Genomic DNA, 13,940 nt, shown 5'->3' on the forward strand with positions numbered 1-13,940 from the left:
TTTCATTATTGTGTGCTGACATATTTTTGGTTTTCATCTGGATTTGTCTCTGGGACCGTAGAAAAAAGAGAAAATCAGGATATGAAGGAAATTTTAAATTACCCGGGGAAGGTTATTAATTTATCTTTGAAAATTAATGCATAGGATCAATAAATGTTTGATATGTTCAGTTGGCTACTTCTGTTAAAGCATTGTTTCTAGTTTTTTTTTCTTCCTATGTGGTTACGTTAGTTCCACTATTTGGGATTGCAGTTCCAGGTACGACTACTCTGTGTGGTTTCGTCCAAAGCCAAGATTGTCTTTGTCACAATGAATTCTGGGAAATTTGACAAATAATCATGAAAAAGTCACACACAACCGGCCTTTCATTGCCTTAGGATCATCATGGGATTTGGCATGGAAGCAACCGCCACCAATCTCCCCGTGAGGAGGGGGAAGGAAAAGGAAGGATGGAAAGAGGTAGAGAGGGAATGGATTGTATGAGATCTGCATGGATGGGAGAAAAGGCTAGGTGCAAGTATTCATCAATGAGGGTCACTTCAGTGTCACACCCTTTTTAAAATTTCCAGTTCCTCTGGAACATCAAACTCACATTGGCTATTTGCTGCATTTAAAATGTTTAAATTAAAATGTCTGGTATGGTCACAGTTGAGAAAGTTGTTTGGGAAGATTGCTTTGTATTTCACAATCATTTCTAAAATTGTGTTTGTAAGTCTTTGAGTTGAAATTTTGGAGCCTATCTGATATATTCTCTTGATTACCATTTGGTGGAACCTCGCACAATGAGCACAATTTGTTTGGATCTTCCTCGTAAAGTAAAACATTTTTTCCCTAATAAATTAATGTAAAATATGAAAATGTAATCCATGCTAGAAAAAATAAATTATGTTAAAGTTTTAATCTACAAAAATTACGTATACGTGATTTAGGATTGTGAATCATCTTCATATTTTCTTCTATCATGGAATAAACCCACCAGGAATACGAATTTGATTTGTAGAAAACAAAAAAGAACTGCAAATAGTTTATTATTTGTGGTACATTCCTAATTCTTTTTTGCTAACAAGCTGTTTATGACATTAGTTTTTACCGATGCATCGACATTTTGTGAAAGTGCAACACGACATCATCATTGAATAAATTTGTAGTGTGCTTAGCCATTTCCTTATTAGGGTGATGCTGCGCAATGTATCATGCAACAGTTTTTCATACTTTACCATGACCTCCACATTTAGCCTGTTCTTCTGGAGTTGACGCTTCTTGAAAGCTTTAGGAGTTTTTGAATTATAAACAAGCAGGGGTATCATTTTCAAATTGCTGCTTGCATTTGCGCAAAAGAGCCCCGTAAGACTGTCTTTCATTGGCGTGTGGCCAGGCAATGTATTCTCCTCTGTTGGTGTATAGGTGTGCTTTGACATCTTTTTCCAGAAGAGACCCATTTTGTCACAATTAAAAACCTCTTACAGCAGGTAACCCTATGAGAAGAGCAATATGAGCCTCTTGAAGTCACCAATGAAGTGCTCTGCTTCCTTTGAGTCAGAGTTCACTACTTCACCATGCCTCTCAAGTCTGTGGACGCAAGGTCGTCTCTTAAACTTCTTTAACCACCCTCAGCTGCCCTTTAACATTTCTTATTCAGCCATTGATGATTCTAGTATCTTTTGAATGAGGTCGGCAAAAATCGCTTTTGCCTTCTCGCAATTGATGCTCTCGTTAAATGAATCTCTTTGCAATTACTCTTTGTCTCTCCATATGAAAAGTAACCTTTCAATATCGTTGAGGAGTCTAATTTTGTTGCAGGGAAATTTTTGTCATATCCTAAGAAACATCTATCCTCTTATCTTGACCTTTTTCTTGAGGATAGTGCACTTCATCGATGTTGACCGATTGTATGTACATGCTTGGTCAGCTACACTTACTCCTCTTTCTTGCTTTTCAATGATTTTTAATTTTTAAAGTTATTACAGTTCTCTTGTGGCTCTTTTCTTAAGACTTTTTCTCTGGGATATTTTAAAAAATATGCTTAAAATATTATTAAACTTTGCAAAAAAAATCACAAATAATATTCTGGACACGAGTTTATAAATATTGTGATCACTAGTGATACCAAGATGCGATCAGATTGAGTACTAAACGCAAACTGAAGCAGCAGGCTTGCAATCATTCCAGGAATCCTCTCTTTGTTACTCATTATGTGAAAAGTCACCCACTGTTAATTATAATTTTGTTCATTGTGTAAATTAACTTGGTACGAGATGCTCATTAGGGGAGGTTCCAATGTACGTCAATTGATAAATTATGTAATTTTTCTAGGAATTAACGGAATCTTAACATTTTATAAAGAGTCTACTTAAAATTAATGGGGTTTTGAAGAACAAAATTCTCATTTTGGAATTCATTCAACTTCACAAGTAATGATATTGCTTTTCTCTGCACTTCCGGGTTCTCCATCCACATCAAATGTCTTTGGGTGATGATAGTTTTGCTGGCCATCCTGCCTGGGTCTTCTGGTCAAAGGTGAACCCATAGACTGTTAACGTGGATGGAGAACCCAGAAGTGCGGAGACAAGCTGTTCAACACCGTAGAAACCTCCATACCAATTTAATTAATGATATTGCCTAAAAACCACAGTTAACACTAACATTTATTATTATTGATTAGGGAATCTATTAAACTTGGCATGTAACAATTTCGATAGGCTATTTGGTTAACTAGTTCAATTTCTCTTTAAACAATGACACTAGAAGAGATGAAGGAAAGGCTAAAAGTTAATAATGGTAACAGTATCTTGAGTGTAGGGGAATTACATGATCAGTATGAATAGGATTATGAACTACGGAGAAGACTTATTGATCCTTCATAAGTGTAATGGGTAAATCCAGAAAATTTATACATTAGTCACAGTCACCCATAATATGCAATTTTTGAGTGAATTCAGAAGTGTAAGTGAAATCGCTCAACTGCTGAAAGGAACCATTTCATAAGACTATAATAATAATACTTAATTCATTTTGAAAAATGGTACAACCATATTAAATGTTGTCAATATAAATATTATTTAACATATAAGCATAAGTTCTTAAATGCGATGAAGATTATCACAAAAGAATTCATCCAATGAGTAAAGTGGGTGAGCAAGTAACCAGGTATATGTATACCCTATTCTTGAAACTCTGGATACCGTCAGATTTCAAATGAGTAGGCAGATAATTATACAGTCGTATGTTCTTATAATGAAATGTGTTGTAAGTTGATGACAATCTACAATAAGCAGTATTTAGATTTGATTTACCTCTTGTGGAGTAGTTATGGATATTAGATCTTAATTGGTAAGTTTCTATATTGACTTTCACATGAAAAAGAGCCTTGAAGATATATAAACTAAATACAGTCATGCTTCCTTCCTAATAAAATAAGGGTTTCAGGAATCATGTGGTGGTATATTATGCGGGAGAGCGAATAGCTCTCTTTTGTAGTACCCAAATTTGTTTAACATGTGGGGAATGACCTCATAACTCAACACCATAATTCAAATGACATTGAAAGAAGAATTGCATGGTAAAGTGTTAAACGATACTCATTTGAAATGAGAAAGTTGAGCTTTCTTAATATATAAACTGCTTTACTCAGTTTAATACAGGTCTGACTGACGTGAGTCTCCCAGTTAAGTTTTGTATCAATATAAATTCCTAATATTTTAACAGTTTCAACATCAGTTAATTTTGATTTAAGACTGCACACAATATGCTGAGTTTTGTTAGTATTTAAATGTAAATGATTTATATCAAACCATTCCTTAGCCTGTCTTTGCGTAGCGCTAGATCGTGCCTTTGCATCTTCTAGATGTTGACATTTTTGCACAAAAGTAGTGTCATCAGCATATAAAACAGATATAGGTTTCATACTACAGGGCAAATCATTAATCATGATGATGAAAAGTATTGGGCCAAGCACAGAGCCCTGTGGTACACCACATTTTACTTTAAGGGCTGTAGATCGATAGCCATCAAGTTCAACCAGTTGGTGGTGATCATCCAAATATGACTTCATTAGTTTCAGTGAAATTCCCTTAATACATTGATATTCTAGCTTTGTTAGTAATATTGAATGATTAACACAGTCGAAGGCCTTACTAAAATCACATGTTGTTACAGAGACTGACTCCTTCTCTTCAAATGCATTAATGATATAATTAACTATGGACTCTACTGCCAAAATTGTAGATTTCCCAGATCAAAAGCCATACTGTGATTTCGAAAAGAGATTATTTGACTCAAAAAAATTACAAATTTGATCTTTCATAATAGCTTCAAAGATTTTACCAAAAACTGGGACTATGGAAATGGGGTGATAGTTAGCTAAATCATCTTTATCACCTTTCTTACAGACAGGTACTGTTTTGGAATATTTTAGAGCTGTTGGAAAATTTCCTGTCTCAAAACATAAGTTGTCTAACATAGCTAATGGTTCTGCAATGAACACAATAATGCCCTTGATTAGGGAATCAGAAAAACCATAAATATGCTTACTGTTAGATTTTTTAAATTTTTTAACAGTTGATATAATATCAAATGGAGTAACAAAATTTCATTTAAAATTTAAATTATTCGGAGGAAGATTTTGCAGAAAACTGCCAATATTGGCAGCATCAACGTTTCGAGAGAACAAATTGTTTTCAACAGCTTTTAACAAAAAATTATTTACAGCATCTGGGGTGAAAGGAAGATTTTCTTTTCCATTACCATGACCAACTTCTTCATTGATTACTCTCCATGCTGCCTTTTGTTTATTGTTTGCATTCAATATAAAATCCTTATAAGCTTTATTTTTTGCAAACCTAACTGAATTATAATAATTTCTTTTGTACTTCAAGTAAGCCTGTTGGTCAATCAGGCTTCCACTGGTTTTGTAAGAGTGATAGTAACTAAGTAAATCATTTCTAAGAGCTAATAATTCCCCAGTATACCAGAGATTATTTTTATTTTTAATGGGCATAGATTTTAGTACTTTTTTAGGAAAGCATTGTTCAAAAATGTCGGAAATTACCCAAAAAACTTGAAAAACACGTTTGCTCTCCAGAGTATGTGCAAATACTATGCCAATTGATACAAGATAGAAGCAGTTGGAAACTCTCTCAACCTCTTGTTATGGGCCTCATGATAATGGTTTTACCTCTATTTGAGAATATATTTTGGGTTATTTGAGTATTTAAAGTGAAGCTTATGTCATCTATATATCGAATCCAATCCCTCCCCATGGACTAGAACCTTGATGTGGTGGAAGGGCTTGTGTATTCTGATGACCTATAGAGCCATCGTGCTGGTGGGAACAATGATACTTGCTTCCTGGTAGGATCACCCATGTCAAATAGGTTGAAGGGTAAGAACCAGACGAAAGGTAATCTGCACAGCGTTTGTTTCTCAGTGAGACAGGTACAAAGGCATCACGCATTTGAGTGTTAGTGTCATGTTAAAAACACTATTGAGGATAATTATGGGAAAAGAACTAATTATTTATCTCAAGACAGGGTTCTCGGAAGTATCTCGGAAGTGTTTTGGACCAACACGGTCAAAGTAGTAGGGACGTAAGGAGAAAATTGCGCTAGGCAAAGAGGCTTTCACAAGGAGGAGGGAGTTGATGAGAGGGACTTTTAGTAAGGATATTAAGAAAAGACTCGTAAAAACTTTGATATGGAGCGTAGCTATGTACGGTGCGGAAACGTGGTCATTGAAGCAGGAGGATAGACGTAGACTGGAGGCTTTTGAAATGTGGGTGTGGAGAAGAATGGAGAAGGTGAAATGGACAGAGAAGAAAACAAATGAGGAAGTACTTGGTATGGTGGGCGAAGAGAGGGGTTTGTTGGGAGCAATCCTATGGAGGCAGGAAAAGTGGATGAAGGGGGTGTTGACCGGCAGTGGGATGTTGAAGACTGTGATAGAGGGTAGAATGTTGGGCAAAAGAGGAAAGGGAAGGAACAGGATAGGGATGTTGGACGGGATGAAGGAAGGAAGAAAGTACTCGGAGATGAAGAGGGACCTGATCTAGAGTAGGATGTTGTGTTTTGCTATGGGTCACAAATTATTTAATTAGTAATTAATTCTATCCAAAAACCTACCTTAACCGGTGTATTACCTGATTATAAATAATTTAATACTTCGCATATCTCCTAAATATTTCCTCCATTGTTTGTAACATCGATGAAACCGTTTTCGTACGACAAGGAGCGCCAGGCGAGTAGGAGAGGATGGGGAAGGAGAATGCAATCACGGTCTGCATGGGAGTTGGAAATGAAATGGAAACTCAGCACACGCCGATACTTGCCGTTCTCTTATCCTGGGCTCTCTTCCCTTTATCGCGCTGCACCCACCGCTTTTATTCCTCCCAGAGTAATCCCAATTCGGTGACCCATCTTTCCCCAACCTCCACCCCTCCTGCCCCTCGGTCTGCATCCTTCAACTGGAGGATGTTAAGTAGCTTAAAGAGCTTCTTGTCATCCTGTTAATAATCACATGAATCAGCAGTAAAAACAAACCTGGGGTAGGCTTGGTATACGGGGAAGATTAACAGTCAGAGATTTAAAAGACTCTCATGGTCGAATATCATCCCTTTGGTCTCGCCACTGTAATGAAAGGCAAGAAAACGCGTTTGACTTGGGCCTAACGACTTGATGGCAGCACTAATCTATTTCTACACTCGCTCCATTCGTCGCACCGTCCCCCATGTCGTCACTCCGGGTGAATGATCCCATAATTCTGCACCCACTCAGACAGGGAAACAGCACAAAGGCTAATCAGTCGGCTGTGCAGATCGGTGATATTATTTGCTGAATGGTTGGGTAAACTTATAGTAGTTACCTTTACAGGCAATAGACAAATGGGGCTTTAATTTTCAGCGCAGTAAGAATTCCATAATTATTATTTTATTGCTCATATGTAGTAATTTTGGTATATGTGCAACAGGAAAGGTAATATAACTCATGTGAGACGGTACACGCGGGCGGACACCCTGAGACGTTTTAGCGTGCGTACCTAGAATATTAGCCAAATGGTGTGCGAGTTTAGATGGAACAAGAGCCACTGGTAACTTAAGGAACATGATTGGTATGATTTCGAGGTAGAAATTTTGATGGTGAAACATCCATATGGGAGAGATCTCCATCCAAAGTAAAGCTGACGCCTATACTGCCGCGGTCGATACCCTAGACGATGGGCGGTTACCCACCCCTCGTCTAGGGTATCGACTGCGGCAGTATAGGCGTCTGCTTTACTTTGGATGGAGATCCTTCCCATGTGGATGTTTCACCATCAAAATTTCTATCTCTAAATCACACCAATCATGTTACTTAAGTTTACCCACGCAAAGGGAGAGTCCGTCGATGGCCATGAAGTGAGAGCTCTCATGATCTCACATTCCTTCACTTTGGAGGGCTCAAATCGAGGGTCGATCACGCCCTCCTTCGAAAATCACCGGTCCTCTGAGTTAAGGCACTGCGCCCGAGGGGCGACGTAGCGTGCTCTTAAAGTTATTCCAGCCTCATCCGGGGTCGTGACGGGGGCAAGCAAGCGTTATAGGCGGGCTGATTCCCGGGACCAGTGGACCTCTCATCGATTGAGGGTTGGCAAAGCCAAGCTTTGGTTTGAGTCAAGCCTCCGTCACTCCGCATGCAAATCCAAAATCCTTGACATTTCTTTTTTTTTAATGGGATTGAATGCATGGACCGAAATAGTAATTTCTCATGGTATCGTTATTACACACGTAGCATTTCAAAGATGTCTGCTCGTGGTAAGGAATCTAAGCTAATTAAGTTTTTCTACCCCTTTGTATTTAATGGGCATGTGATATTGAATTCTAATGTTCGGCGCATGAAGTACTAAGAACAGTATTTACTATGGAGTATTTGCTAAACTATTTCTGCATTTTAAAAATTCTCGAAGTTCTAAATCTTCTCAAACACCTGTTTCCTCGTATAAGCTTGTCCTCCAAGTGGATACAAGTATCGGAGAGCTTTGGGTGATATCATTGTAAAACAATTTAATAATAGACAGTATTTTGCTACTTTGCTATTTCAGTTCTGTTTTTCATCCTTATTCTGTCTCCTATGATTTGGTGGGAGATAATAGTTCTTCCATTTCTTATATTTAATAAGTAAAACGGAGGGACTTGTATCATATTTTTTTATTATTCTTTACTTTCACTGTAGGATATTAATAAATTTAAGATTCATCAGTAGTATACAGTATGAGAGCATAACGTACGCTCCGAAGCTGACGTCTTGAACGAAATATCAAAAAATACATTCGCGTTGCTCGTGACGAGCGTAATTATTTAACGTAGTGATTTCCTGACAGAGAGTAGTAAGGTCGCCTCTTAGCTCCCTCAGCCTATTCATAAACCTAAACTCATTCTTTTTAAAACTGTCACTTTCACATAGAAAATCGAGCAATGCGATTTTGATTCAATGAAATAGGTCCCTTTCAAAACTCATGGTTTCAACTCGAACGGTGTATAATTCTTAATAATTGATATGCATTGTTACTAAAATGATGAGAAAAATGGTAATTCTTTGTCATAATTCATATCTTTGCGTATTCCACACGCTTTGTTTTCCATAGGTTGGCACACACTCATTGCATTATATTTCGTTAAGTTCTCCACAAGATGGTGTGTTTTTCATATAAAACAAGGTCTTGCCTCTTTGGGGACTCCGCAACAAGCGTCCGCAATCAAATGGAGTCCAACGTACGAGTAGTTGAAAAACCATCTGCTCATTAGTTACGGCGACTTCCTGCCGAAATACTTACCTGCTGGAGACTGCAAACGGACACAACGACGCATCTAAGACCTCTCTCACTCTAGTCGGAATTTTCGCAGTCTTCTTTGAAGTATAAATGGCGGTGCGGATTCACAGTGCTGCTGAATGTATTTTACGATGGTCTGTGCATCAGGAAAAGGCTTTCGATGGGTTTCTTTCAGGGAAAAATAAAATCAACTCCCGCTCATATTTTGCACATAGAAACGCATTTTTATTTTGTACGTACATTTTTCGTTTTTCTCCACAGTTACATCACAACATGGGAACATGAAATTATTTATTGTTGTATACGTATATATGTATATCTCCATACATATATTTATTTATAAGTAGTTAACAAAATCGACGAAATGATGAGGTGATATCCCAATAAATTTCCACTTGGAAAACCAAGGTCTCTTCCGTGTTTCAGTCACACTCCCTTCCAAACAAATAATTTCTAATCAGTCGTTTGGGCGCGGAGAGCTTGAAAACGATTACGTGAGCCGCGTGTACACACACGCGCCCCTCCTGTTATTCCCACAGGAGAAAAACCCGTGCCCTCTGCAATGATCACGTCGGATTGCTCAAAATAATCAAACACCTGCATGCTCCTGACTGCGCGGATGTCAAATGGGTTTCGGGTTCCTTAATCATGCCATCCCCGCGGTCTCATGCATTGCCTCCCTCATCAACTGGAACTTGTTTGGTTTCCCCGCGTTAGAAAAATCCATCCCGCTTATGCACGTAAATCATTCTATTTGATAACGCCCAGATGAAAATCCGTTACGACTGTTCCCGTGATTTCCCATTTCGTGGGGAAAATATGGATAGCCACCCGCCTACCTTCATCAAAAAAGGGCGTTAAGATTCGCAGTTTTCTCTGCGAGACTCCCTCCAGGTGTTGTGAGGTGCGCCGTGCGAGTTGCCTCGCATTTGGAAAATATGTATTCACTGTGTGTACGGAAAAACCCTGCTTTTTTCTTATTATTTTCCGTTATTAGGCCAACGGAACATATATTATATGTTTAATCATGTTAAGCCTATTGACTCAGGGATTATATTATCGCGAACGTTTAATTTAAAAATATATCTTTCTTTTAGTTTGCTCTAACAACTAACGGATCATGCTTAAAATAATGACGCGAACTCTAAATGTTTTTGCGTCTGGAAATATAATAGAAGCCACTGCAGACATAGGTTTCACCTCGAAGGGAAAACTTGCGAACGAACTCTTCTATAGATTCTTCCGATACCAAAAGGTTATTTTTGAAAGAGTAGTACGTACGGAGAGTAAGGAAAATGAAACAAGACTTACAGTCACACTGCTTATATTTGAATTTTTTTCCCTGACATGAAAAATGCGCACCAAATTAAATGGGGCCACTCGGAATAGACGGACTTCCTCTCAGAAGACACGGTAGCCTTAACACAGAAGTATGCACCCGTTGGGAATCCTGCCAAAATATTACTTGCGACATCGCCATTCCGCTCCTAAGTCCCGAAAAGCATAAAACGATAACTTCTGCTGACAATTCAATGGTATACTTCGGCGTTTGGCAATTGAAAAAAAGTATATAGTCTTGTCGAGTAAACAGTAATGAGTGGGCGAATCTGAACTTTCAAAACAACGCCAAAAAGAGGAACAAAAGGTAAATGTTATTTATTGAAAAAATACCACGTAATTCGAAGTGCCTTATGTGCATTTAAGGAGGCTCCCGTTGTTATTATTTAGTTTTCCAAAATAACGAACAAAAAATATGGTTAACCTAACAGACTATAAAAAATCTCGATTCTCGTATTGGCTTGCTCAAAGTGAAACCTTTGTTCACATGTATGTATACCTTTACGTGTTTCCAGATTTTCTTTGTTACCCCAGATCCTGTTGGAATGTTTCAACTCTTTGATGTCAACCCCTAAGATGCATGGACGCGCGCTGATTTCAGTTTAAGCTAAACACCATTGCTTTGAAAATCAATATAACATCAGAGGAGATAGGAAGAAAGATTAGTACGTGGACTAAATGTGAATCGACTACACCAACGAAACCGAGAATATAATATGTACTAGAAAATATGCGACGCCTTACGTTCGCTTGTTACTTGAGGTAAGGACAAAAATATCAGCTCGTATATACATTTTCACACAATAAAATGTGTCTTCTTAAAACGTTACGTAAAACGTAAGTCTCAATTCGATTAAAAATTATCTACAGCAGAGGCGGACCCTTCAACATACGTAGGAGTCGGAAGGGAAATAAACATCAAGTACACATGAATGCGAACGCCATTTTTCATGCGTAATTATTATTGTGAGATAACATGCATATATTATCCTATTAATATTATTTGTAAGGTCCTGCCATTTCTCCCTGCTCATGCAAAGCTTGACCAGTTTTAACTACAATTAAAAATGTACACACGCAAAAGGGTGATCAGAAAAAACGAGCTCACTGCTCGAACAAAACTAAGCACTTGCCCACGGCGTCATTGATACATATCAACAAAGAACAAACACATTTGAACTGGAAATAAAAAAACTCGTTCTCTTGAGCCCATGGCGGAACAATTTTGGCACGAATAAGTCTTAATACATGCTCGGCATGGAATGGCACTCTTCACATTCGACGGTGTAGGCACAAGTGTGTCTTCCTGACTCACGGAAAAAGATAACCACGTTTCAGTAGCAAGCCTAGTCATTAATTAAATGAATTAAGGTCGATCCCAAAAATTGGGCTTGATATTCGTCACACCTTTTATCAAGTTTTACATGTTATTTTTAAGTTATCGCTATCGGTTGCCATTCCGAACCAATCGTATAAGGAAAACGGAGCTTTAGTCTATTTTCCTGAAGGTTCCGACATGTATTTGGTTCAATGTTTCGCATGCTCGCTGAAATGACTTTCTCGAATGTGTCCTGCCTTATAGAACGTCAATTGGGTATGTAAAATTAAAACCGTGTTCGACCGAAACTAGAGAGCGCTGTGAATAGTTCCACCATCGCTTCTGAAGATAGTGCGACGCCGACGGGCGTTCCCGGAGTTTCCTCGAATCAGCGCACCAAATGATTCCAATATTATGTTTTCTTCCCGCTAACATTGTGTGTAAGCAAATCCTCTCCCTCATACAGCTTCAGAATCAACACTTACTCCGAGAAAATCCCCATGTATTAATGGAAAAAGATGCAAGGAGCCAGATGATAAAACAAAAATTAACGCAGAATCGGAAGTCACTCTCAAGCAAATGGTAGCAAAACTGAGTTTTTTTTCGTGGCGTCTCAACAATTCTCTAGCACCATATCCGATGACCACCTCCTAGCATAATAAGAGTCACAGCCAGCCCTTCAGCACTGACTTAGCACCAATAGAACAGCACCACGGCCTCGATTCATGGTTGAAATGGGTTCGAAACACAAGTCACCACTTTTGAGTTCATTCTGACGATAGGAGTTCGTGGCATGTGCCACTCTTCCCTCGCTTGGAGAGCAACACTTGGGGATGTGATTGGGGGGAGAGTTCTTGCGCCATTGTCTATATCCGGCCAAGGAGCACTCGGGAGGATTTCAGAGAGAAAGAATCATGGGAGGAGAAAATAAATTCGAAGGGGAGAAAGGAACAGAGCGAACGCGAAAGCACATCCACCCACACATTCACTCATACACTCACACACAGAGGCGCGCTCTCTCACACTCGGTAGATTCGCTCGAGGCCACACGTTCCACCTTCGCACCCCGAGTGTCCCTCCATCATGGAGCACCACTTGGCTGGCATGGGGATCACAGCTCCTAAGGGGATCGCTCCTTGTTTTGATTCCCGCTACGCCCGACCCGGGGATGATCCGTCCTTGGGAGTCGACCTGCAAGATGGCGTCCGGCGTGGACCCACAATTGTGCAGCCAACCCATCGGCATTCGATGGAACTGGTTGCGCATGCATTCATCGGGACTCGTTTGCCATTGCCCTCACCCCCCTCGTCATCTTCGCCCCGCACCACCCCCGCTCGCAGTTGACTCGTCAAATAGATAGCCAGAGGGGGCTCTCTCTTCTCCTCCCCCTCTTCAGATGCTCCGGCCACTTTTCCCATCCGCCCCCTGGAAGGAGGGTGCAGCGGGAGGGCCTCCCTCCCCTCTCTGCGGGCTGCTGCTATCGCGGAGGTGGCTGGGGTGGAGCTGGCGATTTTTCTCTCGGCCGAGTGGGTGGCGGTAATGGCGGTAATATTCCGGAAGGGAATCTTCTCAGAATTAATTCCCCGAGGCTGTCTCCTCCGCCCCTCCCCTCTTCCTTTTTTGCCGCTCTTCCCCTCGGGGGCCAAATCCTCTCTTCCTTCCTCCCCCGCCCGAGCCGGCTTCCCTTTCATCTCCCTCACCGTGCCCCCCCCCTCCCCCCCCCCCCTCCGCAGCTCCACACCTTTGTTGTCTAGTTTTCCCTCCCGATTACTTCTTCCCGTTGTTCAGCGTGCCGCTCCTGCAAAGGCGCAAATGAAAAGGGGAGCGGGGTGTGCGGGAGAGGGTGGATCGGAGGTGGGTGGCGATCGGAATTTGAAGGGACGGTGGAGAGGTTTTTTTCCCGGGGAGAGTCGGGGGGGTGGAGGGTGAGGGAAACGAGCAGGTTATGGAAAGGGGGAAGGGGTGCTTCGTTAATATTTACGTTCATCAGAAGACATTGATAAATTTTGCATCTAAGTTTTTTTCATTATCCTAGGCCATACGAAAAAGTATGCGAAAAAATCGCAAAATCGAACTATTTCACAATGAATATCAATCTTCCGCTCTTCCCACAGAAGCGTAATTCACCCCACTTTTTGAAATGCTTTGGGTATTTGATGAGTTTCGATGCATTTGGAGTTTTTTACCTTGAGGTAGAAAACCATGAATTCATTTCATAGAAAGAATATATGGAGAAATTAATTTTAATCATTCACTACCATCAAATTAATCATAATACATCAAATGTGCTTTTATGTAAATTAAGGTATTGGATTTGGGAAGGCCTTGTCTGAAGATTGAAATTTGGTGCAATGCTAAATAATTAATCACACATTGAAATAAATCGCTCTCTGATGACAAACACCGAGGAATAAAAATTCTAATTATATGTATTTATTTATTTTTTATTAGGTCATCTACCGCATAAGGTAGGTCTTTGGATGGA

At 39.8% G+C, this 13,940-nt stretch overlaps 1 protein-coding gene across 2 annotated transcripts in view; it reads right to left on the minus strand.

Moving 5' to 3' along the window:
* Nucleotides 1-13,187: 13,187 nt before the first annotated feature.
* LOC139685567 (uncharacterized) overlaps nt 13,188-13,940 on the minus strand; it is a 345,402-nt gene continuing 344,649 nt past the window's right edge. For both annotated transcript variants that reach the window (XM_071582515.1, XM_071582514.1), the window contains exon 5: nt 13,188-13,253. The gene's annotated coding sequence lies outside the window, so the exon portion shown is untranslated. The remainder of the gene's footprint in view (nt 13,254-13,940) is intronic.

Source organism: Hetaerina americana, unplaced genomic scaffold (assembly GCF_022747635.1).
Source record: "Hetaerina americana unplaced genomic scaffold, ioHetAmer1.1.p SCAF_116, whole genome shotgun sequence".
NCBI lineage: Eukaryota > Metazoa > Arthropoda > Insecta > Odonata > Calopterygidae > Hetaerina > Hetaerina americana.